This window comes from Symphalangus syndactylus, chromosome 5 (assembly GCF_028878055.3).
Source record: "Symphalangus syndactylus isolate Jambi chromosome 5, NHGRI_mSymSyn1-v2.1_pri, whole genome shotgun sequence".
In the NCBI taxonomy this organism is placed as follows: Eukaryota; Metazoa; Chordata; class Mammalia; order Primates; family Hylobatidae; genus Symphalangus; species Symphalangus syndactylus.
In genome coordinates this window covers 122,337,801-122,365,078 of record NC_072427.2, presented here as the reverse complement: position 1 = coordinate 122,365,078, position 27,278 = coordinate 122,337,801, and the positions used below count along the sequence as shown (strand labels likewise).

The 27,278-nt window shown below is 45.4% G+C and overlaps 1 protein-coding gene and 1 pseudogene across 2 annotated transcripts in view; one reads left to right on the top strand and one right to left on the bottom strand.

Moving 5' to 3' along the window:
* Positions 1-377: 377 nt before the first annotated feature.
* Positions 378-1,109, bottom strand: LOC129482763 (ferritin heavy chain-like; annotated as a pseudogene).
* A 97-nt stretch (positions 1,110-1,206) lies between these two features.
* The window catches only part of USP8 (ubiquitin specific peptidase 8), a 122,260-nt gene continuing 96,188 nt past the window's right edge, over positions 1,207-27,278 (top strand). For both annotated transcript variants that reach the window (XM_063639459.1, XM_063639457.1), the window contains exon 1: positions 1,207-1,339. The gene's annotated coding sequence lies outside the window, so the exon portion shown is untranslated. The remainder of the gene's footprint in view (positions 1,340-27,278) is intronic.

Sequence of the window (27,278 nt, the reverse complement as noted above, 5' to 3'; positions counted from 1 at the left end):
AAGCCACCATGCCCAGTTTTTACTCTTTTGAGAAGCTGAGGGTTTAGTAGGGAGACAGTTACAGAAAAAAATAATTACAGTATAACATGGTAGGAATTGTTTTTATAATAGTATGTTCAATGTGCTTTGGAAGCAGAGATCAAGAGTGATTAAGTTTACAAACATTGTAGAGAAGAAATTATGTTTGAGTCTTGCAGGATAAAGAGGAGTCTACCAGATAAAGAAGACAGGAAAAGGTATTAAGTAGTCAGCCTTTGTAGTTAGCCTTTTATCTTGAAAATTTGAAAGAATTTAGACATTCACAAGTGGCGGGGGGATCTATGAAGAGGGAACTGCATAATAAAGGTGGGGAAATTATAATAAAGCATGAAGTGAAGTGGTTCTTTTTTTTTTTTTTTTGGTAGCAAATTTCTTTATTTGAAGGAATGGTACAAATCAAAGAACTTAAGTGGATGTTTTGGTACAACTTATAGAAAAGGTAAAGGAAACCCCAGCATGCATGCACTGCCTAGGTGACCAGGGAAGTCACCCCACAGCTATGGGGAAATTAGCCTGAGGCTTAGCTTTCATTATCACTGTCTCCCAGGGTGTGCTTGTCAAAGAGATATTCTGCCAAGCCAGATTCGGGTGCCCCCATCTTGCACAAGTTGGTCACGTGGTCACCCAATTCTTTGATGGCTTTCACCTGCTCATTCAGGTAATGTGTCTCAATGAAGTCACACAAATGGGGGTCATTTTTGTCAGTGGCCAGTTTGTGCAGTTCCAGTAGTGACTGATTCACATTTTTTTCCAAATGTAATGCACACTCCATCGCATTCAGCCCGCTCTCCCAGTCATCACAGTCTGGTTTCTTGATATCCTGAAGGAAGATTCGGCCACCTCGTTGGTTCTGCAGCTTCATCAGTCTCAGCATGTTCCCTCTCCTCATGAGATTGGTGAAGAAAGTATTTGGCAAAGTTCTTCAAAGCCACATCATCACGGTCAAAGTAGTAAGACACGGACAGGTAAACGTAGGAGGCGTAGAGCTCCAGGTTGATCTGGCGGTTGAGGGCAGCCTCTGAGTCCTGGTGGTAGTTCTGGCGCACCTGCGAGGTGGACGCCGTCGTCATGGCGGCGACTAAGGAGAGGCGGCGCGGCGGCGGTGGCTGCGCGGCGCTGGAGCGGCGGCGGAGGCCTTGGGGCAGTCCGAGGGGGCGGTGAAGAGGTGAGGGAGGGCTGGCTATGGGCGGCCGCCCGGCGCGGGGGACGAGCGCCGAGTTCCGTCCAAGCACTGTTGAAGCAGGAAACCCCGACGACTCTCGGCGAAGAACGTCTCGAAGTGGTTCTTACTCTAGTATGTGTAAGTAAAAAGAATTCATGAATTGGGTCCAGTTTGTGTTGGGACTAAAGACAATGGGAAAAAAAATTAAAGATCTTCATAATAGGACATGATAAGATTAGAACTTTGAATTTAGAAGATTAAGTTTGTAGTCTTGTTCAGGATAGGTTGGATTAGGACACACCAGGAACAAGAAGGGCAATTAAGAGATCATTAAAATAGCTACTATGAGGTAATGAGATGATACAGAATATGGCAGGAGGAATGGAAGGGAAGGGCCAAATGGAAGAAACGTTGCAGGCAGGTGTGTATTGTTTTTGGCAACCTGAGTGAGAGGATGGTATACCATTAACAAGTAAGAAACATAAGAGATAAGCCTTGAGGGAAGTGAAAAAAATTCGGTTTGGACACACTAATTCTGAGAGTCTTCAAGAGAGCAGTTTCTGTAGATTGGTAAGACAATTGACGAGATGGGTTAAGTGGCTAAGAAGTGGGAAGTGAGAAAGTAGAGAGCAAATATGACTACTCTGTTCTGACCTTTGACAATGAGAAAAACAGTTGAGGGTTTTAACTGTTGGATAAATTGGGGAGATTGAGCTTGTTTTAGGTCGAAAGGGAAAATGGAAAAAAGTGAAGGTGAAGGAAAGGATAAGTGATAGAGCAAGGTCATAGTATCAGAGGTATTGGTGGAGCAGTTACCCTTGGAAAGATATTTCTATGACAAGAACTTTCAGAAATAGGAGGTAAAGAATCTCAGATTCTACTTTAAATGATCTCACTTTATTTTTTTCTTTGCTGTGTGGAAAATCTCACCCTGTTTTATTTTATTTTGTTTTCTGGTCCCTTGGCAATAAAACCAATTTCTGACTGGCTTGCAACGTGGCCTACTTAGTAAGGGAAACTTTGCTGAAAAGTAGAGTGGGAGTTGTGTAACTGCATTTCCTAGTGTTCCTGCTGCAGAGAGCTGCTCGTTCAACTCCTTCAGATTTGATATCACAATACTCTGTGACTAGTTCTTTAAAAATCACTGTTTAATTTGGATAGATGTTGATTTTTACAACTCTAACTCAGACATTTTTAAAGTCATGAGTAAAACAATAAAACCTCTAGAAGAAAACAAGAGAATAGTTTCATGATCTTAGAACAGGCAAATATTTTTAAAAATAGGACACAAAAAATACCAGTCATAAAGGAGGGGAATGGTATAAATTGGGGCTATTAAACAATTACAGGCCAAGTGCAGTGGCTCTCACCTGAAATCTCAGCACTTTGAGAGTCTGAGGCAGGACAGCACTTAAGCCCAGGAGTACAAGAACAGCCTGGGCAACATAGTGAGACCCTGTCTCTACTAAAAATAAAGTTAGCATGTGACATGTGCCTGTAGTCTCAGCTACTTGGGAGACTGAGGTGGGAGGACAGCTTGAGACCAGGAGTTCAAGGTTGCAATAAGCTATGATTGCACACTACTGCACTCTAGCCTGGGCAACAGAGTTAGACTCTCTCAAAAAAAAAAAAAAAATTTTTTTTTGAAGCCACAGAGTGAAAGAAGACATTTTAATATATAAATTTTTTGGCTGGGCACAGCAGCTCACGCCTATAATCCCAGCACTTTGGGAGGCCGAGGTGGGTGGATCACCTGAGGTCAGGAGTTCAAGACTAGCCTGGCCAACATGGTGAAACCTCGTCTCTACTAAAAATACAGAAATTAGCCAGACGTGGTGGTGGGCACCTGTAATCCCAGCTACTTGGGAGGCTGAGGCAGGAAATAAACTTTTTTTTTTTATTTTGAGATGGAGTTTCACTCTTGTCACCCAGGCTGGAGTGCAATGGCACGATCTCGGCTCACTGCAACCTCAGCCTGCTGGGTTCAAGAAATTCCCCTGCCTCAGCCTCCTGAGTAGCTGGGATTACAGGCATCTGCCACCATGCCCGGCTAATTTTGTATTTTTAGTAGAGATGGGGTTTCTCCATGTTGGTCAGGCTGGTCTCGAACTCTCGACCTCAGGTGATCCACCCTCCTCGGCCTCCCAAAGTGCTGGGATTACAGGCTTGAACCACGGTGCCCGGCCCCCCAATAAACATTTTTAAGGCTACTCAAGAGTCTTTAGTCATCAAAGAAGTGTACATTACAAACACAATGAAATATCACTACATACCCATCAAAATGGCAAAAATGAAAAGGACAGAAAATACCAAGAGTTGGCAAGGATTTGGATTTGTTCCAACTCCTTGCCAACTCTTGGTATTTTCTGTCCTTTTCAGCTGAACAAGTACATACCCTATGACTCAGCAATTCCAATCTTAGGATATAACCAGTAGAAACAACTGGATTCTATTTAAATATCCTACAGTAAAATGAATGAATAAATTGTGGTATAATCATACAGTATAATACTACTCTACAGTAAGAATGAAAGAACCACAGCTACACACAACAATATGGATAAATTATACAACAGAATGATGAAGCCAGAGACAAAAGAATTAATATCGTATGATTCCACTTATATAAAGTTCAAAAACAAGTAAAGTATCTATTTTGTTAGAAAAGAGGATATTTCTGGCCAGGCACGGTGGCTCACGCCTGTAATCCCAGCACTTTGGGAGGCTGAGGTGGGCGGATCGCAAGGTCAGGAGATCGAGACCATCCTGGCTAACATGGTGAAACCCTGTCTCTACTAAAAAAATACAAAACAATTAGCCAGGTGTGGTGGCGGGCGCCTGTAGTCACAGCTACTCGGGAGGCTGAGGCAGGAGAATGGCGTGAACCCGGGAGGCGGAGCTTACAGTGAGCCGAGATCGCGCCACTGCACTCCAGCCTGGGCAACAGAGCGAGACTCCGTCCCCCAAAAAAAAAGAAAAGCCAGGCGCGGTGGCTCACGCTTGTAATCCCAGCACTTTGGGAGGCCGAGTCGAGCGGATCACGAGGTCAGGAGACCGAGAGCACGGTGAAACCCTGTCTCTACTAAAAATACAAAAAAAAATTAGCCAGGCGTGGTGGCGGGCGCCTGTAGTCCCAGCTACTCGGAGAGGCTGAGGCAGGAGAATGGCGTGAACCCGGGAGGCGGAGCTTGCAGTGAGCCGAGATTGCGCCACTGCACTCCAGCCTGGGCGACAGAGCGAGACTCTGTCTCAAAAAAAAAAAAAGAAGATATTTCTGGTAGTCCAGTGGTTAGGAAAAGGAGAGAAAAGAGGATAATGGTTACCCTTGGTGTGTGGGGGGAAGGGTGTACAATGTAGCAACTGGAAAGAGACAGGAGGAAGAATTTTGGTGTAGAGATGTTGTTATCTTTCTTGATCTGATAATAGTTCCACAGATGTGTTCAATTTATGCAAATGCATTGAAATATACATTTATGATTTGTGCCCTTACTCTGTGTGCAAATTATACCACAGGATTTTTTTTAAGTCGGAGGTCTCAAATCTGTCATTATTCTCATAATAGGTTTGAATCAAAACTGTAATTTGTCATTTTTCCTCTGATTTATCTATTTATTAAAGTTATCCATGCTTCACATTAGTTTCTTCCTTCGAAAGCTCTAAGTGCCCAGTTGTCCACATCTTGAAATGTTCTAATCATTTCCACAGAACAGAATATTACACTAAGTTCTGGGCTCTGTGGACCCTCTAGTTGTTATAGAATATAGCTTATCTCCCTTAAAATACACAACACTAATGAAGTTGCTCAAATAACCACATGGATAATAACATCCATTTAGTTTGGAGTCCACAACCATAAAGACAGTCTAGCACAACTACAACTATGGATATCCTCAGTTTGGTAATGCCTTGGTGACTCTTGTTGCCACATTCTAGTCTTCTAGTCTCCTTGAGAACATTTGGATGTTAACATCATGTTCAGGAGGAAATAATGGTAATGGAGGGGGATGGATGTCGGAATTCCTTGGTTTTGGCAGCTTCATTATTCATAAGTTATTCACCATTCAGGAGAGACAACTATACAAAAATTTCTTCAATACAGTAATCTAAATGCTAGAGAAAAAAAAATTAACTAAGTTTTTTTTTTTTAGTTTTTTTTTTACAGGCAGTCCCTGAAATTGAATAGGTCTAGAGAGACTCCCTGAACTAAGCTTTAAAAGTAAAACTAGGCTTAATATTAGAGACTCCTGATTTTTAAAATAATACATTGCTGGTTCAGAGAATGTGCACTTTTGTTTTGTTTTGTTTGAGACAGAGTCTCCTTCTGTCACCCCGAGGCTGGAATACAGTGGTGCCATCTTGACTCACTGCAACCTCCACCTTCCGAGTTCAAGCAATTCTCCTGCCTCAGCCTCCCAAGTAGCTGGGATTACAGGCATGAGCACCATGCCTGAACAAGTGTGCACTTTTTTATTGGAATTACATTTCACCCAAAATGTGATTCGGAGGGAGATGACATTTTAAATAATGTTCCCATTTGTAATCCAAGAACATGATGTGTCTTTCCATTTATTCTCCTGGTTTTTTTTTTTTACTTTTTAAAAAAAAAATTTTTTTTTTTTTTTGAGACGGAGTCTTGCTCTGTGGCCCAGGCTGGTGTGCAGTGGCGTGATCTCAGCTCACTGCAATCTCCGCCTCCCGGGTCCACGCCATTCTCCTGCCTCAGTCTCCCAAGTAGCTAGGACTACAGGTGCCCGCCACCACGCCTGGTTATTTTTTTCTTATTTTTTTTTTTTTTTGGTATTTTTAGTAGAGACGGGGCTTCACTGTGTTAGCCAGGATGGTCTCGATCTCCTGACCTCGTGATCTGCCCACCTCGGCCTCCCAAAGTGCTGGGGTTACAGGCTTGAGCCACCGCGCCCAGCTCCTGGTTTTTAATGGAAAGTTTTGAAGATGTCTCCTTTAGCCCCTGCCCATTTCTTATTTGGTTAATTAATTTCTAAATAAACATAAGTGGACTTTAAGACTCCTGGGACTCAGGGGTTCCAAAGGAACCCACGTGATCTTTTTCTTCTTTAAACGGTACATCTAATATAATTGATATGGTTTGGATTTGTTTCCCTGCCCAAATCTCATGTCAAATTGTAATCCCTCCCAATGTTGGAGGAGGGGCCTGGTGGGAGGTAGTTGGATTATGCCGGTGGATTTTCCCCCTTGCTGCTCTCATGATAGTGAGTGAGTTCTCATGAAATCTAGTTGTTTAGAAGTGTGTAGTATTTCCCCCTTCTCTCTTTGTATCCTGCTCTCCCCATGTGAAGATATGCCTACTTCCCCTTCACCTTCATGATCGAAAGTTTCCTGAGGCCTCCCAGCCACAGCCTGCAGAACCTGGGCCAATTAAACCTCTTTTCTTTTTTTTGAGACAGAGTCTTGCTCTGTCGCCAAGCTGGAGTGCAGTGGTGCGATCTCAGCTCACTGCAACCTCCGCCTCCTGAGTTCAAGCTATTCTCCTACCTCAGCCTCCTGAGTGGCTGGGATCACAGGTGTGTGCCACCATGCCCAACTAATTTTTTTTTTTTTTTGAGATGGAGTCTCCCTCTGTCGCCCAGGCTGGAGTGCAGTGGCTTGATCTCGATTCACTGCAAACTCCACCTCCTGGGTTCAAGCAATTCTCTTGCCTCAGCATCCCAAGTAGCTGGGATTACAGGCGTGTGCCAACACGCCCAGCTAATTTTTGTAATTTTAGTAGAGACAGGGTTTCACCATGTTGGTCAGGCTGGTCTCGAACTCCTGACCTCATGATCCGCCCACCTCGGCCTCCCAAAGTGCTGGGATTACAGGCATGAGCCACCTCACCCGGATACCTCGTCTCTTTATAAATTACCTAGTCTCAGGCCAAGCATAGTGGCTCATGCCTGTAATCCCAGCAATTTGGGAGGCTGAGGGGGGCAGATTGCTTGAGGTCAGGAGTTCAAGACCAGCCTGGCCAATATGACGAAACTCTGTCTCTACTAAAAATACAAGAAAAAAATTAGCCAGGTGTGGTGGTGAAGGCCTGTAATCCCAGCTTCTGGGGAGGCTAAGGCAGGAGAATCGATTGAACCTGGGAGGCAGAGGTTGCAGTGAGCCAAGATCATGCCATTGCACTCCAGCTTAGGCAAAAAGAGTGAAACTCAGTCTCAAAAAAAGTAAAAAATAAAAAAATAAAAGAACACAGAAGTCTGTGTGTGGTGGCTCACACCTGTAATCCCAGCATTTTGAGAGGCTGAGGCAGGAGGATAGCTTGAGCCAGATGTTCAAGACCAGCCTGGGCAAGATAGCAAGACCCATCTCTGCAAAAGAGTTTTAAAAATTAGCCAGCATGGTGGTGTGCATCTGTAGCCCCAGCTACTCAGGAGAGTGAGGGAGAAGGATTGCTTGAGCCCAGCAGTTTGAGACTGCCATGATCTATGATCACAACACTGCATACATACTGTTGCCTGGGCAACAGAACAGGACCTTGTCTATAACAAACAACAACAAAAACGAAAACAAAATAACAGGGTCAGACGCAGTGGCTCACACCTGTAATCCCAGTACTTTGGGAGGCTAAGGTGGGTGGATTACGTGAGGTCAAGAGATTGAGACCAATCTGGCCAACATGGTGAAACCTTGTCTCTACTAAAAATACAAAAAAATTAGCTGGGCATGGTGGCAGGTGCCCGTAATCCCAACTACTCCGGAGGCTGAAGCAGGAGGATTGCTTGAACTCAGGAGGCAGATGTTGTGGTGAGCCGAGATCATGCCACTGCACTCCAGCCTGGGCCACAAAGCAAGGCTCCATCTCAAAAAATAAAACAAAAATAAAAATGAGGGCCCACAATAGAATGAAATGACAAATCAGGCTGGGAGAAAATATTTGCAAAAGACATATCTGATAAAAGAGTGTTATCTAAAATATACAAAGAACTCTTTGGCCGGGTGCGGCGGCTCACACCTGTAATTCCAGCACTTTGGGAGGCCAGATCAGGTGAATCACTTGAGGCCGGGAGTTCAATACCAGCCTGGCCAACATGGTGAAACTCTGTCTCTACTAAAAATATAAAAAAGTAAAATATGCAAATAACTTAAAATGCAACCATTTTTAAAAAAATCTGATTTAAAAATTGAGCTAAAGACCTGGAAAGACACCTCACTAAAGAAAATATACAGGGGCTGGGCACGGTGGCTCACGCCTGTAATCCCAGCACTTTGGGAGGCCGAGGCGGGTGGATCATGAGGTCAGGAGATCGAGACCATTCTGGCTAACACGGTGAAACCCTGTCTCTACTAAAAATATTTTTAAAATTAGCTGGGTATGGTGGTGTGCGCCTGTAATCCCAGCTACTCAGGAGGCTGAGGCAGGAGAATGGCATGAACCAGGGAGGCAGAGGTTGCAGTGAGCCGAGATCGTGCCACTGCACTCCAGCCTGGGCAACAGAGTGAGACTCTGTCTCAAAAAAAAAAAAAAAAGAAAACAGAAAAAAAAGGAAATATACAGGGAGCTGGGCATGATGGCTCACACCTGTAATCCCAGCACTTTGGGAGGCCAAGGCAGGTGGATCACTTGAGGTCAGAAGTTCGAGACCAGCCTGGCCAACATGGTGAAACCCCATTTCTACTAAAAATATAAAAATTAGCCAGGGGTGGTGGTGTGCACCTATAATCCCAAGTACTAGGGAGGCTGAGGCATGATAATTCCTTGAACCAGGGGGGCAGAGGTTGCAGTGAGCCAAGATTGCGTCACTGCCCTCCAGCCTGGGTGACAGAGAGAGACTCCATCAAAAACAAAAAAACCCATGAAACAAAATAAAGAAAGCAAAGAAGATATATAGACAGAAAATAGGGGCTGGGTGTAGTGGCTCATGCCTGTAATCCCAGCAGCACTTTGGGAGGCCAAGGTGGGCAGATCACTTAAGGTCAGGAGTTTGAGAACAAATGGAAAATAGACATATGAAAAGATGTTCCACATCATATGTCATTAGCGAAAAGCAAATTAAAACAATGAGATACCACTATACACCTATTAAAATGGCCAAAATTCAGAACAATGACAATACCAAAAGCTGGTGAGGATATGGACCAACAGGAATTCTCATTCATTACTGGTAGGAATGCAAAATGATATAGCCAGTTTTGGTTTGTTTTTGTTTTTGTTTTTAACTATCCAGTTAAATTGACAAGGAATGATACAGCCACTTTGGAAGACAGTTTAGCAGCTTCTTACAATAGTAAACATAATCTTACTTTACAATCCATTATCAATCATGCTCCTTGGTGTTTACCTAAAGCAGTTGAAAACATGTCTATACAGAAATCTGCATGCAGATGTTTATAGCAACTTTATTCATAATTGCCAAAACTTGTTTTCTGGTTTTGTTTGTTTGTTTGTTTGTTTTTGAGATGGAGTTTCACTCTTGTTCCCAGGCTGGGGTGCAATGGCGCAATCTCTGCTCACCGCAACCTCCACCTCCCAGGTTCAAGTGATTCTCCTGCCTCAGCCTCCTAAGTAGCTGGGATTACAGGCATGTGCCACCTCTCCTGGATAATTTTGTATTTTTAGTAGAGACAGGGTTTCTCCATGTTGGTCAGACTGGTCTCAAACTCCTGACCTCAGGTGATCCGCTCGCCTTGGCCTCCCAAACTGCTGGGATTACAGGCATGAGCCACTCCCGGCCAATTGCCAAAACTTGGAAGCAACCAAGATGTTTCTCAGTAGGTGAATGATAAACGGTGGTACATTCAGACAATGGAAAGACATGGAGGAAAGTTAAATGCATATTACTAAGTGAAAGAAGTCGATCTACGCCAGGCACAGTGGCTCACATCCTGTAATCCCAGCACTTTGGGAGGCCAAGGTGGGTGGATCACCTGAGGTCAGGAGTTCAAGACCAGCCTGGCCAATATGGCAAGACCCTGTCTGGACTAAAAATACAAAAATTAGCTGGGCGTGGTGGCGGGCGCCTGTAATCCCAGCTACTCGGAAGGCTGAGGCAGGAGAATTGCTTGAACCCCAGAGGCGGAGGTTGCGGTGAGCCAAGATCACGCCATTGCACTCCAACCTGGGCAACAAGAGCGAAACTCCATCTCAAAAAAAAAAAAACAAGAAGAAGAAGTCGATCAGAAAGCCTCTGTACTTCATTATTCCAACTATATGACATTCCGGAAAAGGCAAAAATATAGAGACAGTAAAAAGATCAGTGGTGGCCAGGCGCGGTGGCTCACACCTGTAATCCCAGCACTTTGGGAGGCCAAGGTGGGCAGATCATGAGGTCAAGAGATCAAGACCATCCTGGCCAATATGGTGAAATCCTGTCTCTACTAAAAATATAAAAAATAGGCTGGGCGTGGTTGCACACACCTGTAGCCCCAGCTACAGGTGAGACAGGATAATCGCTTGAACCTGGGAGGCGGAGGTTGCAGTGAGCCAAGATCGCACAGAGTGAGACTCCGATCTCAAAAAAAAAAAAAAAAACAAAAAAAAGATCAGTGGTTCACAGGATTAGGAAGGAGAAAGAGATGGCCAAATGGAGCACAGAGGAGTTTTAGTGCAGTGAAAATGGTCTGTATGATACTAAAATGATGGATACATGTAATTATACATTTATCCTAACCAACAGGGTGTACAACACCAAGAAAGAGCCCTAATGTAAACTGTGGACTTTCATAATGATGTGTCAATGTAGGTTCATCAGTTCTAACAAGGGTACCACTCTGGTGGGGGATGATGATAATGGAGGAAGATATGTGTGTGGGTGGGCAGGGGTATATGGGAAATCTGTGCATCTTTCTCTCTATTTTGCTGTGAACCTAAAATTGCTCTAGAAAAATAAAGTCTTTAAAAAAAAAAAAAGTAGGACCCTAAAGGGATTTTGTTTATGTAGTTTAAATCTATAGATACAGTATTTTTTTTTTTTTTTTTTTTTTTTGAGACGGAGTCTTGCTCTGTCACCCAGGCTGGAGTGCAGTGGCGCGATCTCGGCTCACTGCAAGCTCCGCCTCCTGGATTCATGCCATTCTCCTGCCTCAGCCTCTCCCAGTAGCTGGGACTACAGGCGCCCGCCACCACGACCGGCTAATTTTTTGTATTTTTGGTAGAGACGGGGTTTCACCGTGGTCTCGATCTCCTGACCTCGTGATCCGCCCGCCTCGGCCTCCCAAAGTGCTGGGATTACAAGCGTGAGCCACCGTGCCCGGCTATAGATACAGTTTTAATCTTACGGCAAAATTGAGAGGAAGGTTTAGAGATATCCCATTGCTGTGGTTTGAACATGTCCCCATAGTTTATGTGGCTCCCCAATTTTTTTTGTTTTGGAAATTAAAGCTTTTTTTAATAAAAATATATTACTTATGTTAACATATATGATACAATAAGAAATATATATTTGGTCTTTGCTCCTGGTTTTTATTTTTATTTATTTATTTATTTATTTATTTATTTTTGAGACAGAGTTTGGCTCTTGTTGCCCAGGCTGGAGTGCAATGCCACGGCCTCGGCTCACTGCAACCTCTGCCTCCCTGGTTCAAGTGATTCTCCTGCTTCAGACTCCCGAGTAGCTGGGATTATAGGCGCCTGCCATGACACCTGTTTAATTTTTGTATTTTTAGTAGAGATGGGTTTCTCCATGTTGGTCAGGCTGGTCTCGAACTCCCAACCTCAGGTGATCCACCGGCCTCAGCCTCCTAAAGTGCTGGGATTACAGGTGTGAGCCACTACACCTGGCAGAAACTTTGTTGTTGTTGTTGTTGTTTGTTTGTTTTTGTTTGTTTGGTGAGATGGAGTCTCGCTCTGTCGCCAGGCTGGAGTGCAGTGGCGCAATCTTAGCTCGCTGCAACCTCTGCCTCCTGGGTTCAAGTTATTCTCCTGCCTCAGCCTCCCGAGTAGCTGGGACTACAGGCGTGTGCCACCATGCCCAGCTAATTTTTGTATTTTTCAGTAGAGACGAGGTTTCACCATGTTGACCAGAATGGTCTGGATCTCTTGACCTTGTGATTCGGCATCCCCAAGTGCTGGGATTACAGACGTAAGCCACCACATCTGGCCACCGAAAATTTTTTTAAAGACTGAAGCCAGGGCACTGTGGCTCATGCCCATAATTCCAGCACTTTGGGAGACCAACTCAGGAGGATCGCTGGAGCCCAGGAGTTCGAGGCCAGCCTGGGCAACATGGTGAAACCCTGTGTCTACAAAAGATACAAACAAAAAAAAAATTAGCTGCGTGTGGTGGCATCCACCTGCTGTTCCAGCTACTTGGGAGGCTGTGTTGGGAGGATCACCTGGGCCTGGGTAGTAGAGGCTGCATTGAGCCATAATAGCCTCGCTGTACTCCAGCCTAGGAGACAAAATGAGACCTTGTCTCAAAATAAATAATAAAATAAAAAGATTGACAAAAGGGCCAGAGTCCTTTGACTCAGTCCTTGGCTAGGGACCGAAAACCTTCTGCAGAAGAGAGAGTAAAATTATCTGGGGATGGAGAAAAGAGGTTCTTGAAACTAGAATATCAAAATGTAAAGGCTGAAGGGATTATGAAGTTGGTATATTTGAACATACTTCATGTGAAGTGATTGCATCTCTTTAAGACTAAATAGGAACCAGTAAGATTGCTCGAGCCTACCTAGTGCAGAGTATAAGCTGGAATTCTAGTAGAGACAAATTCTCCACTGCATAGCCCTCTGTGAAGTATTTCCTGGGGCTTATGGCAGAAGCCTCTGAGCACCTCCCAGAAACAATTACTGGGTCTTTAGACTAGAGAATTTCCACGTGAGGGGCATTTAGTGCCTTGCTATGAAACCTTAGCTGAAACTCTGCCTATGACACTTGAAATACCCGTGCTGTCTTGGATGATGTCAGAGAAACATTCTAATGTGGGTGGCAGTGCCCAGAAGAGCTCCATAATAAAATGGAAATGGTTTATAGAGGATCATGCTACCTTAGGAATGCAAGAAAGAGATACTCTTGAATAGGGAGTTTCTTTTCCCCTAGGACTGACTCTGGAACTGTGTGAGAAACTGTTGGATTCTACAGTGCCCAATAAACAGCTCTCAGCTGACTAACCAAGAGCTGCTTGGTTTGTGGATAGCAATTCCTAGGAAAATGGACACCATCTTGTTTGGAAGGCTGATACTTTGATCCAAGAAGGTAAAACCAGGTCTGCTCAGTGGGCTGAATTGCATGCTGTTTTTCTAACACTGATGAAAGAGTTGAACACCTTGTACAAGCCCCTGTGTTTGGGTTTTTACTGACTCGTAGGCAGTGACCAATGTACCTGACCACACACTCAGGCAAGAGAGCCATGGAAACCTGGTCTTTTAAAAGAATGCTCATATGGAGCAAGTCCTATGGAGATTTGAGAGGCGCGTTAAAGTGGAACATGTCAATACCCATCAGAACTCCCTTTCAGGTTTGGAAGGTGACTGGAATTGACAAGCAGATATCCCCAGGTGCTCCTTTGAGATGGCCACCTGGCTCCATGAAATGAGTGGATATGGGGGTATTATAGCACTACAGAGATGGGTTGATTGTAGACATGTTCATTTTGCACCCTCTGAGACACAAAATGCCAGAAAGAACTGTTCTGTTTCTCAGCAAGAGAGACAGAGACTGCTCATGGATATGGGGCAGATTTCCTGGTGGGAAGGCCCTGATCACAGCTGGCAAGTGAGACTGATGTTAGTAGCCCTAGGGGGATACCAATGGGTCTTGGACAGGAATAGACACTGACTCTGGAGTGGGCTTTGCTTATCCAGCGGAAAATGAAAATGCTCCGAGTGCCATTAAAAAAAAGAAACAGAGGCTGGGGGCGGTGGCTCACACCTGTAATCTCAGCACTTTGGGAGGCCGAGGCAGGCAAATCATGAGGTCAGGAGTTCAAGACCAGCCTGACCAACATGGTGAAACCCCGTCTCTACTAAAAATTAAAAAATTAGCTAGGCGTGGTGGCACGCGCCTGTAATCCCAGCTACTCATGAGGCTGAGGCAGGAGAATCGCTTGAACCTGGGAGGCAGAGGTTGCAGTGAGCCAAGATCACGCCACTGCACTCCAGCTTGGGTGACAGAGCGAGACTCCATCTCAAAAAATATATATATATTGCATGGATTTGGATGGCTGACCATAATTTTTCAGACCAAGGAACACACTCACTGCACAGCCCATAACATCCAACAATGGGCAGAGAGATATCCTCCTTAGAGTAATAGTTTGATGTAGAAATAGAACAGGCAATTGAAGCATTGGTTGTCTAAAACAAGGAGTGATAAAAGCATACAGAGCTGGTTTACATTCCTTGCCTTCATGAGTGTGTACTCACACTCAACATGAATAGGACTAGAGTGTCCCTGCTAGATTTTTTCTCTGTTTCTCTGGTTGATCTGGGGAAGTGAGAGTGGGAAGAATGCTGCTATGACTATGCAGTTCTTGCCAAGGGAGGAGTATGCTAGTATAAGGACTATAATATTTTCTTTCTTCCCCAAATCACCCCAGGGGAAAAAAAACACACAACTATTTTTCCTCCCCTACTGATGCACTGGTCCTAGGACCAACCACAGGGTTGCAACTACAAGTTCTGGAACAGCAGGGATGATTTCTTTTTTTCTTTTTTTTTTTTTTTTTGAGACAGAGTCTCGCTCTGTTGCCCAGGCTGGAGTGCAGTGGCGCAATCTTGGCTCACTGCAAGCTCCGCCTCCCGGGTTCACGCCATTCTCCTGCCTCAGCCTCTCCGAGTAGCTGGGACTACAGGCGCCCACCACCACGCCCGGCTAATTTTTTCTATTTTTTAGTAGAGACAGGGTTTCACTGTGTTAGCCAGTATGGCCTCGATCTCCTGACCTCGTGATCCGCCCACCTCTGCCTCCCAAAGTGCTGGGATTACAAGCGTGAGCCACCGCGCCTGACCATGAACAGCAGGGATGATTTCTAAGCAAAAAACTATAACTACATTTTTAAGCCTTATGTCAAAATTCCTAAGGGCATGACAGAGGTGATTTGTGCCGTCACCCCAACTAGCAAAATTGAGGCTAACAATGAATGCAGCTATATTACCTAAAGGTAAAAATAGCTCATTTTGCACCTATGTAACCTTACCCTATCTGAATGGGAGTGGAATGAGGAGGAGCTACTTGTTAGACTTGTATTGCTACCTACAATCTAGGCCAGTGTGGTGGCAAGTCTAATGTCCCTTCCAAAGGTGAAAATGTTTGGGTATTAATGGAGAGAAGGAGAAATATAGTAGCTGAGAGTAAAGAAATAAATAAATGGATAATTAATTGAGGAAAATTCAATAATGTGTTAACAATTCAAAAGAGTCTCAGAGCAAGAGATGACATTGTCCCTTAGCTCAATTATCCCGGATGCCTGAAAGGGTAAAGCTGTATGTTTACCAAGGTTACTCCTGCTTTCGGGGAACCTGACAAGATTGAGAGGAAACCTGCAAACCTGAGTGACCACATCCTGGGAGACATTCCTTACACTATGATGGACTGGATTAATTATAAATGATTGTGCATAATATATATTTTTGATGTAAAGGATCCATAATCAAAAACCAGGAAGTGGCCAATCGTGTTATGATATTATTGGTTTTTGTCCACGGTTCCTTGTTCATAACTCCCATAGCTCTTGTTACAGTCTTTTGTTATAATGTTGGGTGTGTTAGGCCTCAGGGGCAGGCCTCTGACCTTCTCCTGCCCTCCTTTCTCCCTTAAGTTCCCCTGACTTTCTGGTGATGGATCTTAAGACCTACCATAAGTGGGTCCCACCCTATACCCTGGGGGAAGGAATGCTGATGTCATGAAGCTTCCATAAAAATCCAAGCGGGGCCAGACACAGTGGCTCATGCCTGTAATCCTAGCACCTTGGGAAGCCAAGGGGGGCAGATCACTTGAGGTCAGGAGTTTGAGACCAGCCTGGCCAACATGGTGAAACCCCGTCTCTACTAAAAATACAAAAATTAGCTGGAAATCACTTGCACCCGGGAGGCGGGGGTTGTAGTGAGCCAAGATGGTGCCACTGCACTCCAGCCTGGGCAGCAGAGCGAGACTCTGTCTCAAAAAAAAAAATACCCAAGAAGACAGGGTTCAGTGAGCTGTCGGATAGCTCAACACACGGAGGCTGTGGAGAGTGGCACACGCAGAGAGGGCATGGGAGCTCTGTGCCTCTTCATACCTCGCCCTACGCATCTCTTCATCTATATCCTTTGTCATATCCTTTATAATAAACCAGTAAACGTAAAAAAAAAAAAAAATTGGCAAGAAGACTGACATTGTTTTACATTTTTACAAATCTCTTCAATGTTCGGCTTAATAGAAAACAGATGGGCCGGGCACGGTGGCTCACGCTTGTAATCCCAGCACTTTGGGAGGTCGAGGCGGGCAGATCACGAGGTCAGGAGATCGAGACCATGGTGAAACCCCGTCTCTACTAAAAATACAAAAAAATTAGCCGGGCGTGGTGGCGGGCGCCTGTAGTCCCAGCTACTCTGAGAGGCTGAGGCAGGAGAATGGCGTGAACCCGGAAGGCGGAGCTTGCAGTGAGCCGAGATTGCGCCACTGCACTCCAGCCTGGGCGACAGAGCGAGACTCCGTCTAAAAAAAAAAAAGAAAACAGATGGACTCTCATCTGCTTCTGCATTCGATTTGCTAGTACAGCCTCTGGAAAATTCCACTGTACATTTGTTTTGTTTTGTTTTGTTTCATGACAGAGTCCTGCTCTGTTGCCCAGGCTGGAGTGCAGTGGCACAATCTCGGCTCACTGCAACCTCTGCCTCCCAGGTTCCAGCAATTCTCCTGCCTCAGCCTCCCAAGTAGCTGGGATTACAGGCGCCCACCACCACACCTGTATTTTTAGTAGAGACAGGGTTTCACCATGTTGGCCAGGCTGGTCTCAAATTCCTGACCTCAGGTGATCCACCTGACTCAGCCTCCCAAAGTGCTGGGATTACAGGCATGAGCCACTGCGCCTGGCCTCTAAAGATTTTTAATAAACTTCCACTCCTGGTCTGAAACTTGCCTTGGTCTCTTTTTCTGCCTTATGCCCCTCAAATTCTTCTCTCTGAGGAGGGAAGAATTGCGATTGCTGCATATAGATTCACCACTGGTATCTCAGATACCTTCTACCTGTAACAGTCCCAGTGACTCGTGAAGATTGCTTGAGCATAGGAGTTCGAGGCCAGCCTGGACAGCATAGCAGGATTCCATCTCTAAGAAAAAAAAAAAAAAGTAATTGTAGACACACCGTATAATTTGAATGTATTTGCATAAAAATATAAATAAATAAATGTAGGGAATTTAAAAATTAAAATTAAGTGTGTTTTAAAAGTTACTTTTTTTTTGGCTAGGCGCGGTGGCTCACGCTTGTAATCCCAGCACTTTGGGAGGCCGAGGCGGGCGGATCATGAGGTCAGGAGATCGAGACCACGGTGAAACCCCGTCTCTACTAAAAATACAAAAAATTAGCCGGGCGTGGTGGCGGGCGCCTGTAGTCCCAGCTACTCGGAGAGGCTGAGGCAGGAGAATGGCGTGAACTCGGGAGGCGGAGCTTGCAGTGAGCCGAGATTGCGCCACTGCACTCCAGCCTGGGCGACAGAGCGAGACTCCGTCTCAAAAAAAAAAAAAAAAAAAAAAAAAAAAAAAAAGTTACTTTTTTAGGATATTTAAAATTAGTAAAACAAAAGGCAAAATACAAATTATAAGAAATAAAAACTTCAATCAAACTTATTTGAATAAAGTTGAAAATTTTAATGTCTTGAAAATGTAATTAAATCTTGTGAAAAATAAAACTATCCACTATATATATGTGTGTATATATATAGACATATATATATATATATATATATATTTTTTGAGACAGAGTCTCGCTCTGTCACCCAGGCTGGAGTGCAGTGGCGCAATCTCGGCTCACTGCAAGCTCCGCCTCCTGGGTTCATGCCATTCTCCTGCCTCAGCCTCCCGAGTAGCTGGGACTACAGGTGCCCGCTACCACGCCTGGCTGATTTTTTTGTATTTTTAGTAGAGACGGGGTTTCACCGTGTTAGCCAGGATGATTTCGATCTCCTGACCTCGTGATCCGCCCGCTTCGGCCTCCCAAAGTGCTGGGATTACAGGCGTCAGCCACCCGGCCCGGCCCACAATATATTTTTTTAAGAGATGGAGTCTCGGCCGGGCGCGGTGGCTCAAGCCTATAATCCCAGCACTTTGGGAGGCCGAGGCAGGCGGATCACGAGGTCAGGAGATCGAGACCATCCTGGCTAACACGGTGAAACCCCGTCTCTACTAAAAATACAAAAAAAAATTAGCCTGGTGTGTTGGCGGACGCCTGTAGTCCCAGCTACTCGGGAGGCTGAGGCAGGAGAATGGCGTGAACCCGGGAGGCGGAGCTTGCAGTGAGCCGAGATCGCGCCACTGCACTCCAGCCTGGGGGACAGAGAAAGACTCCGTCTCAAAAAAAAAAAAAAAAAAAAAAAAAAAGAGATGGAGTCTCGGGCAGGTGCAAAAGCTCACACCTGTAATTCCAGCACTTTGGGAGGCTGAGGCAGGCAGATCACCTGAGGTCGGGGGTTCAAGACCAGCCTGGCCAACAGGGTGAAACCCTGTCTCTACTAAAAACACAAAAATTAGCCAGGCATGATGGCTCATGACTGTAATCCCAGCTACTAGGGAGGCTGAGGCAGGAGAATCCCTTGAACCTGTGAGGTGGAGGTTGCAGTGAGCCAAGATCATGCCACTGCACTCCAGCCTGGATGACAGAGTGAGACTCCATCTCACAAAACCCTGTTATATGGCAATGGTTTTCAAATTGTGGTCTGGGAATCCCAGGAGGCCCCCAGTTTCATTTTGGAGATTCAAAATATCAAAACTATTCTCTTAATATAGGTTGAGTATCTCTTATTCAAAATGTTTAGGACCAGCCGGGTGCCTGTAATCTCAGCACTTTGGGAGGCCGAGGCAGGCGGATCACTTGAGGTCAGGAGTTCGAGACCAGCCTGGCCAACATGGTGAAACCCCACCTCTACTAAAAATACAAAAAATTTGCCTGCCTGCCTGCCTGCCTGCATTTCTTCCTTTCTTCCTTTCCTTTCCTTTCCTTTATCTTCTTTTCTTTCCTTCTCTTTTCTTTTCTCTTCCCTTTCCTTTCCCTTCCCTTTCCTTTCCTTTCCCTTTCCTTTCCTTTCCCATTCCTTTCCTTTCTTTCTTTTTTGGGACGGTCTCCCTCTGTTGCCCAGACTGGAGTGCGGCGGCGTAGTGTCCGCTCACTGCAACCTCCCTGCCTCGGGCTCCCGTGATTCTCCTGCCAAATGCCTGGGATTGCAGGCACACGCCACCACGCCTGGCTGGTTTTTGTGTTTTTGGTGGAGACGGGGTTGTGTTGGCCAGGCTGCTCTCCAACTCCTGACCTCGAGTGATCTGCCCGCCTCCGCCTCCTGAACTGCTGGGATTACAGACGGAGTCTCGCTCACTCAATGCTCAATGTTGCCCAGGCTGGAGTGCAGTGGCGTGATCTCGGCTCGCTACAACCTCCACCTCCCAGCCACCTCCCTTGGCCTCCCAAAGTGCTAAGATTACAGCCTCTGCCCGGCCGCCCCGTCTGGGATGTGAGGAGCGCCTCTGCCCGGCCACCGCCCCGTCTGGGAACTGAGGAGCGCCTCTGCCTGGCCGCCACCCCGTCTGCTAAGTGAGGAGCGTCTCTGCCCAGCCGCCCATCGTCTGGGATGTGAGGAGCGCTTCTGCCTGGCCACCCATCGTCTGGGATGTGAGGAGCGCCTCTGCCCGGCCGCCACCCCGTCTAGTAAGTGAGGAGTGTCTCTGCCCGGCCTCCCTGTCTGGGAAGTGAGGAGCGCCTCTGCCCGGCCGCCCCGTCTGGGAAGTGGGGAGCGCCTCTGCCTGGCCGCTGTGCAACCTTCCAAGTGTGAAGTGACAGCCTTCGTTGTAGAATGAATGAAGACACTGGCACTGATTTTTTTTTTTTTTTTTTTTTTTTTTGAGACGGAGTCTCGCCCTGTCACCCAGGCTGGAGTGCAGTGGCGCAATCTCGGCTCACTGCAAGCTCCGCCTCCCGGGTTCACGCCGTTCTCCTGCCTCAGCCTCTCCAGTAGCTGGGACTACAGGCGCCCGCGACCACGCCCGGCTAATTTTTTGTATTTTTAGTAGAGACGGGGTTTCACCGTGGTCTCGATCTCCTGACCTCGTGATCCGCCCGCCTCGGCCTCCCAAAGTGCTGGGACTACAAGCGTGAGCCACCGCGCCCGGCCAACACTGGCACTGATTATATAACACCTTGGCAGCTATCTCAAGTCATTGATGGTGGAAGTATTGGAATTATAAAGAAAGCAAACACACAAATTTGACTAAAGGCGATTTTGTGACTTCTTTCTATTGGCCTGGCAAACCAAGGTTATTCTGGATGGAAATAGCCTTGAAAAGGTGATATATATATATGAACATATCTGATTTTTTTTCCCCGTATAATTCTTACTTTGTGCATTTGATATTCAGTTGTGTTTGTAATCACAGAAAAATAAAAGCATATATAAAATAAAATTAGCTGGGCATGGCAGCAGGCACCTGTAATCCCAGCTACTCCAGGAGGCTGAGGCAGGAGAATCACTTGAACCCAGAGGCAGAGGTTTCAGTGAGCTGAGATTGCACCATTGCATACCAGCCTGGGCAACAAGAGCAAAACTCCGTCTCAAAAGAAAAAAAAAATGTTTAGGACCAGAAGTGTTTCAGATTTCAAATATTTCTGGATTTTGGAATATTTGTATTACTAATTGAGCTTCCAAATCTGAAAATATGAAATTCTCCAATGAGCATTTCTTTTTGAAAATTTTAAAAATAGGGTCAGGCACGGTGCTAGGTCTCCCAAAGTGCTAGGATTACAGGCGTGAGGCATTGTGCCCGACTTTTTTTTTTTTTTAATTATGAAAGTGTATTTATAAATGAAGGAGGATAGAACATATTTTTTGTAGGCCGGGCGCGGTGGTTCACGCCTGTAATCCCAGCACTTTGGGAGGCCGAGGCAGGCGGATCACGAGGTCAGGAGATCGAGACCATCCTGGCTAACACGGTGAAACTCCGTCTCTACTAAAAATACAAAAAAATTAGCCAGGCGTGGTGGCAGGCGCCTGTAGTCCCAGCTACTCGGGAGGCAGAGGGAGAAGAATGGCATGAACCCGGGTGGCGGAGATTGCAGTGAGCCGAGATCGCGCCACTGCACTCCAGCCTGGGCAACAGAGCGAGACTCTGTCTCAAAAAAAAAAAAAAGAAGAACATATTTTTTGTAACAGTTTGTTAGTTTGTCTTATAACTTTTAAATATTTACATATATGGACTGGGTGTGGTGGCTCACGCCTGTAATCCCAGTACTTTAGGAGGTGGAGGCAGGCAGATCACCTGAGGCCAGGAGTTGGAGATCAGCCTGGGCAACATGATGAAACCCCATCTTTACTAAAAATACAAAAAAAATTAGCCGAGTGTTGAGGCACATGCCTGTAATCCCAGCACTTTGGAAGGCCAAGGCAGGAGGATCACTTGAGGCCAGGAGTTCCAGACCAGCCTGGGCAACATGGCGTGACCCCATCTCTATTTCTAAAAATTTTTAAAAAGGGCCAGGCACGGTGGCTCACACCTATAATCCCAGCACTTCGGGAGGCCAAAGCAGGCAGATCACTTGAGGTCAGGACTTCAAGACCGGCCTGGCCAACATGGTGAAACCCTGTCACTAACAAAAATACAAAAATTAGCTGGGCATGGTGATGTGTGCCTATAACCCCAGCTACTCGGGAGGCTGAGGCAGGAGAATTGCTTGAACCCAGGAGGTGGAGGCTGCAGTGAGCCAAGATCGCACCACTGCACTCCAGCGTGGGCAACAGAGTGAGACTCCGTCTAAAAAAAAAAAAAAATATATATATATATATAAAATAAAATATGAGTTCTCTGTAATCATCTTGGTTACAGCAAAAATATCTGTACTTTTGAACCTAGAAAATCAATCTTTTTGTTATGCTGAAACAATGACCCCACATGACCCCAAATTATTCCATGTTGCTCCAGATTTCTTCAAGGTTTGGCCAGGGATTGGGAGGCCATTAGTTATTGTTATAGTTATGCACTCAAGGGACTGAACTCTTCATTACTGTCAGATAGCAGGATCATTGAGGGGAGAGAGGGAATTTAAACTAAAATTTAAAGAGCCAAATTATGCACCCATATGGCACAAATTTACAAATTAAAAACATCCTTAACCAGCTCTGGATGTTTTGTTTGCATTAGGGAGGCTTAAAATGGATGTCTTCGCTGTGGACCCTGCCCTCTTTTTTTGTCCACTTCTCCTTTCCAAAGAGTAAAAACAATGCACGCTTGTGTTATCTTGTGACTTAAACTTGTAGCTTGGCCGGGCGCGGTGGCTCACACCTGTAATCCCAGCACTTTGGGAAGCTGAGGCAGGCAGATCACTTGAGGTCAGGAGTTCATGACCAGCCTGGCCAACATGGTGAAACCCCATCTCTACAAAAATACAAAAATTAGCCTGGTGCAGTGGTGGTCACCTGTGGTCCCGGATACTCAGGAGGCTGTGGTGGGAGGATCACTTGAACCCAGGAGGTAAAGGTTGCAGTGAGCCAAGATGGCTCCACTGTACTCCAGCCTGGGTGACAAAGTGAGACGCTGTCTCAAAAAAACTCAAAAAACAAAAAAACCTTGCAGCCATAAATGTAAGTAGCCAATAAAGGGCAACAGAGGAAAAAGAATGGCATGAGAGAAACAAAGTTTGTGAAGTATTTTGATATCCTTGGAAAAATATGAAGTCATTTTCAGCCGTAATATGTCCACACAGCAAAACAGCAGCTTGAACCAGATGAAATGTCATTTTGATAAGTCAAACAGTCAGATACTGGCAATTTCACAACCTAATATATGTCTCTTCCCTCAAAATATTCAGTGCCAACAAACCAAATAAATATGCCTCAGCCGGCTGAGTGCAGTGGATCACGCCTGTAATCCCAGCACTTTGGGAGGCCGAGGCGAGCGGATCACGAGGTCAGGAGATCGAGATCATCCTGGCTAACACAGTGAAACTCTGTCTCTATTAAAAGTACGAAAAATTAGCCGGGCATGGTGGTGGGCACCTGTAGTCCCAGCTACTCGGAGGCTGAGGCAGGAGAATGGCGTGAACCCGGGAGGCGGAGCTTGTAGACTCGGTCTCAAAAAACAAAAAAAAGAATGACTAATATACATATAAAAGCATTTTCCACTTTAATAGTACTCAAAGAAACCCAAATAAATCAATATTGGCTATCTGTTTTCTTTTTCTTTTTTTTCCTTCATACTTTAAATGCACTCCCCCTTACAAATCTTTTTTTTTCTCCTTTGGTACTGTTTCTTCTTTTTTTTTTAGATGGAGTCTCGCTGTGTCACCACACTGGAGCGCAGTGGCGCAGGGCTCACTGCAACCTCTGCCTCCCGGGTTCAAGTGATTCTCCTGCCTCAGCCTCCCAAGTAGCTGGGACTACAGGCATGCGCCGCCATGCCCAGCTAAGTCTTTTTTTTTTTGAGACGGAGTTTTGCTCTTGTTGCCCAGGCTGGAGTGCAGTGGCACAATCTCGGCTCACCACAACCTCCGCCTCCCGGGTTCAAGTGATTCTCCTGCCTCCGCCCCCCAAGAAGCTGGGACTACAGGCGCCCGCCACTACGCCCGGCTAATTTTTTGTATTTTTACTAGAGACGGGGTTTCACTGCATTAGCCAGGATGGTCTCGATCTCCTGACCTTGTGATCCGCCTGCCTCGGCCTCCCAAAGTGCTGGGGTTACAGGCGTGAGCCACCACGCCCGGCCTAATTTTGTATTTTTAGTAGAGATGAGGTTTCTCCATGTTAGTCAGGCTGGTCTCGAACTCCCAACTGCCCACCTCTGCCTCCCAAAGTGCTGGGATTACAGGCGTGAGCCACTGTGCCAGGTCTGCCCAGCTAAGTCTTGTATTTTTAGTAGAGACGAGGCTTCACCATGTTGGCCAGGATGGTCTCAATCTCCTGACCTCATGATCTGCCCGCCTCCGCCTCCCAAAGTGCTGGGATTATAGGCATGAGCCACCACGCCCGGCCCTTTTTGTTTTGTTTTATTTTTCTTGAGATGGAGTCATGCCCAGACTGGAGTGCAGGGGTGTGATCGTGGCTCATTGCAACCTCCACCCCCGCCAGGTTCAAGCGATTCTCCTGCCTCAGCCTCTCAAGGAGCTGGGATTACAGGCACCCACCACCATGCCTGGCTAATTTTTGTATTTATAGTATAAATGGGGTTTCACCATGTTGGCCAGGCTGGTCTCGAACTCTTGATCTCCGGTGAGCCACCTGCCTTGGCCTACCAAAGTACTGGGATTACAGGCGTCAGCCACCTTGCCCGGCCAGTACTGTTTTTTCAATTGTCACACTGACAAAGTGTTGTGTTTGTTTCCTGTTTTTATTTTAAAAATACAAATCTGTATCTTTCATCAAATATTAATGTATTTTAAATATTATTCCATATCTTTCATCATCTAATGTTAGCAAGCTTTTGAGAACATGAGCAGTCTCCTGCCAAGCTGGCTAATGGGGTATGACCCTCACTGAAAGGCAGTTTTAGGTATTAAAAAGCTTGGAGTCTGCCATGACACCTGTCTCAGGAATTCTACTTTGGAAAATTTATTTTATGGGGTTTACTGTGGATGTGCACCAACATTTACATTACAAACACATAAGAATATATATTACAATGATTGTATAATATTCACAAATCATAAATAATCTAAAAGTCCAACAGTAAAGTTAAATTAATTAGGGGATTATAACAGAATATGGTGGTCATTAAAATGATATTTTAGAATTCAATAATGACAAGAAAAAGTGTTTATAAGATATTAACTGAAACAGATTATAAAACAGTATGTATAGTAATGACATCAACTATGCAAATGTATGTGTGCAGAAAAAGGGGACTAGTAGGCAGGGCTGCCATGTCTCCTGTGCATATTGAGTTCTTAGAGGGAAGTTTAGCTAGGGAAGAGTGAAAGCAGGAATCAAGTTCACATTCCACAAGCCAAGTTATGCACCCTGAGCTCAGGGCTGCATACATCCAAAGCAAGGAGCACCTTTTTCTGAATTATTCAAAAGCACCAACTAGACTACTGTCAGCTCCACTGGATGGGCTGGAATTGTGACTGGTATGAATTTTTTTCTCCTAGTTAATCTGCCTTGCCTTTTTCATCTATAAATAAATATTACTTTTGCAAAGGAGAAAGTACCACTACTTTCAAAATATATCTTTTTACAAGTAGGCAATTGGTAGTGGTTGAAGTGAGGCAATGGGAACATGGGGATTCACTGCACTATTCTACTTTTTCGTGTTTGAGATTTTCTTATTTATTTATTTTTTTGAGATGGAGTTTTGCTCTTGTTGCCCAGGCTGGAGTGCAGTGTCACGATCTTGGCTCACTGCAACCTCCCCTTCCTGGGTTCAAGTGATTCTCCTGCCTCAGTCTCCCAAGTAGCTGGGATTACAGGTGCCTGCCACCACACCTGGCTAATTTTTTGTATTTTTAGTAGAGACAGGGTTTCATCATGTTGGCCAGGCTGGTCTCAAACCCCTGACCTCTGGTGATCCACCCTCCTTGGCCTCCCAAAGTGCTGGCATTACAGGTGTGAGCCACCGCATCCAGCCTGTGTTTGAGATTTTCTATAACAAAAGTATCTTTTCTGACATCCTCATGGACACAATATTTTATATAGCCTGCTCAATCTTGAAACATGAATCCATATCTTTCATCATAGCTGGAGCTTTGTTCAAAAGCGCTAAAAGACTTAGTCCAATGTCTGAAGAATCTCTAAAAGATTAACTTCAAAGCTATGCAGCAGATATGACGCTCTGATAACTTAACTTGGAATGTTTAAGCAAAATTAATAGAGACCTTTCAGACTCCAGAAAGCACTATATTTACCTTAAGTACCCACTTAAAATCTAAGCCTGTGGGAGTTTTTCAATTTGCGAAAGATTGGTTGTTCTTGGTTGGTAGTTCTGATTTGCAGCAGAAAAGTGTTTCAAAACTAGACACAGAAACTCTCTGCTTGTCTCCTTTTCCCTTCCTTCAAGTAAAATATTTTTTACATTGATAAGTCTTTTTTTTTCTTTTTTTTGAGATGGAGTCTCGCTCTGTTGCCCAGGCTGGAGTGCAGTGGCACCATCTCGGCTCACTGCAAGCTCCGCCTCCTGGGTTCACGCCATTCTCCTGCCTCAGCCTCCCAAGTAGCTGGGACTACAGGCACATGCCGCCATGCCCGGCTAATTTTTTGTATTTTTAGTAGAGACAGGGTTTCACCGTGTTAGCTGGGATGGTCTTGATCTCCTGACCTCGTGATCCGCCCACTTGGCCTCCCAAAGTGCTGGGATTACAGGCATGAGCCACTGCGCCCAGCTAATAATTTGTTTATTTGACAATTATCAAAGACTAAATTGTCACTTTCTGAAATGCTTGCTTGAAATCCAGTCTTTCTAAGCAGTCTATTTGTCCCTCATGCTCCAACCAATAGCCATGGGAAAGTTTTTCCTCTCTTAACCAAATGTGGACCTGTTTATTGATTACTGTTTTTTTGTTTGTTTGTTTTTTGAGACGGAGTTTCACTCTTGTTGCCCAGGCTGGAGTACAATGGTGCAATCTCGGCTCACGGAAACCTCTGCCTCCCGGGTTCAAGAGATTCTTCTGCCTCAGCCTCTGAAGTAGCTGGGATTACAGGCATGCACCACCACACCCGGCTAATTTTGTATTTTTAGTAGAGATGGAGTTTCACCATGTTGGTCAGGCTGGTCTCAAACTCCCGACCTGAGGTGATCCACCCACCTCAGCCTCCCAAAGTGCTGGGATTACAGGCGTGAGCCACTGTGCCCGGCCTATTGATTACCGTTTTATCACTCGCTAACTGCAGTTGTCCTTTTCACCTTGACTGTGAATTTAAGAGCAGCCAAGTCAAATTTTATCTCCAAGTCATGGACCCATATATCCAATCTAACTCCATTTGGAGGTGTCCCAGCCATTTCAAATCCAACATA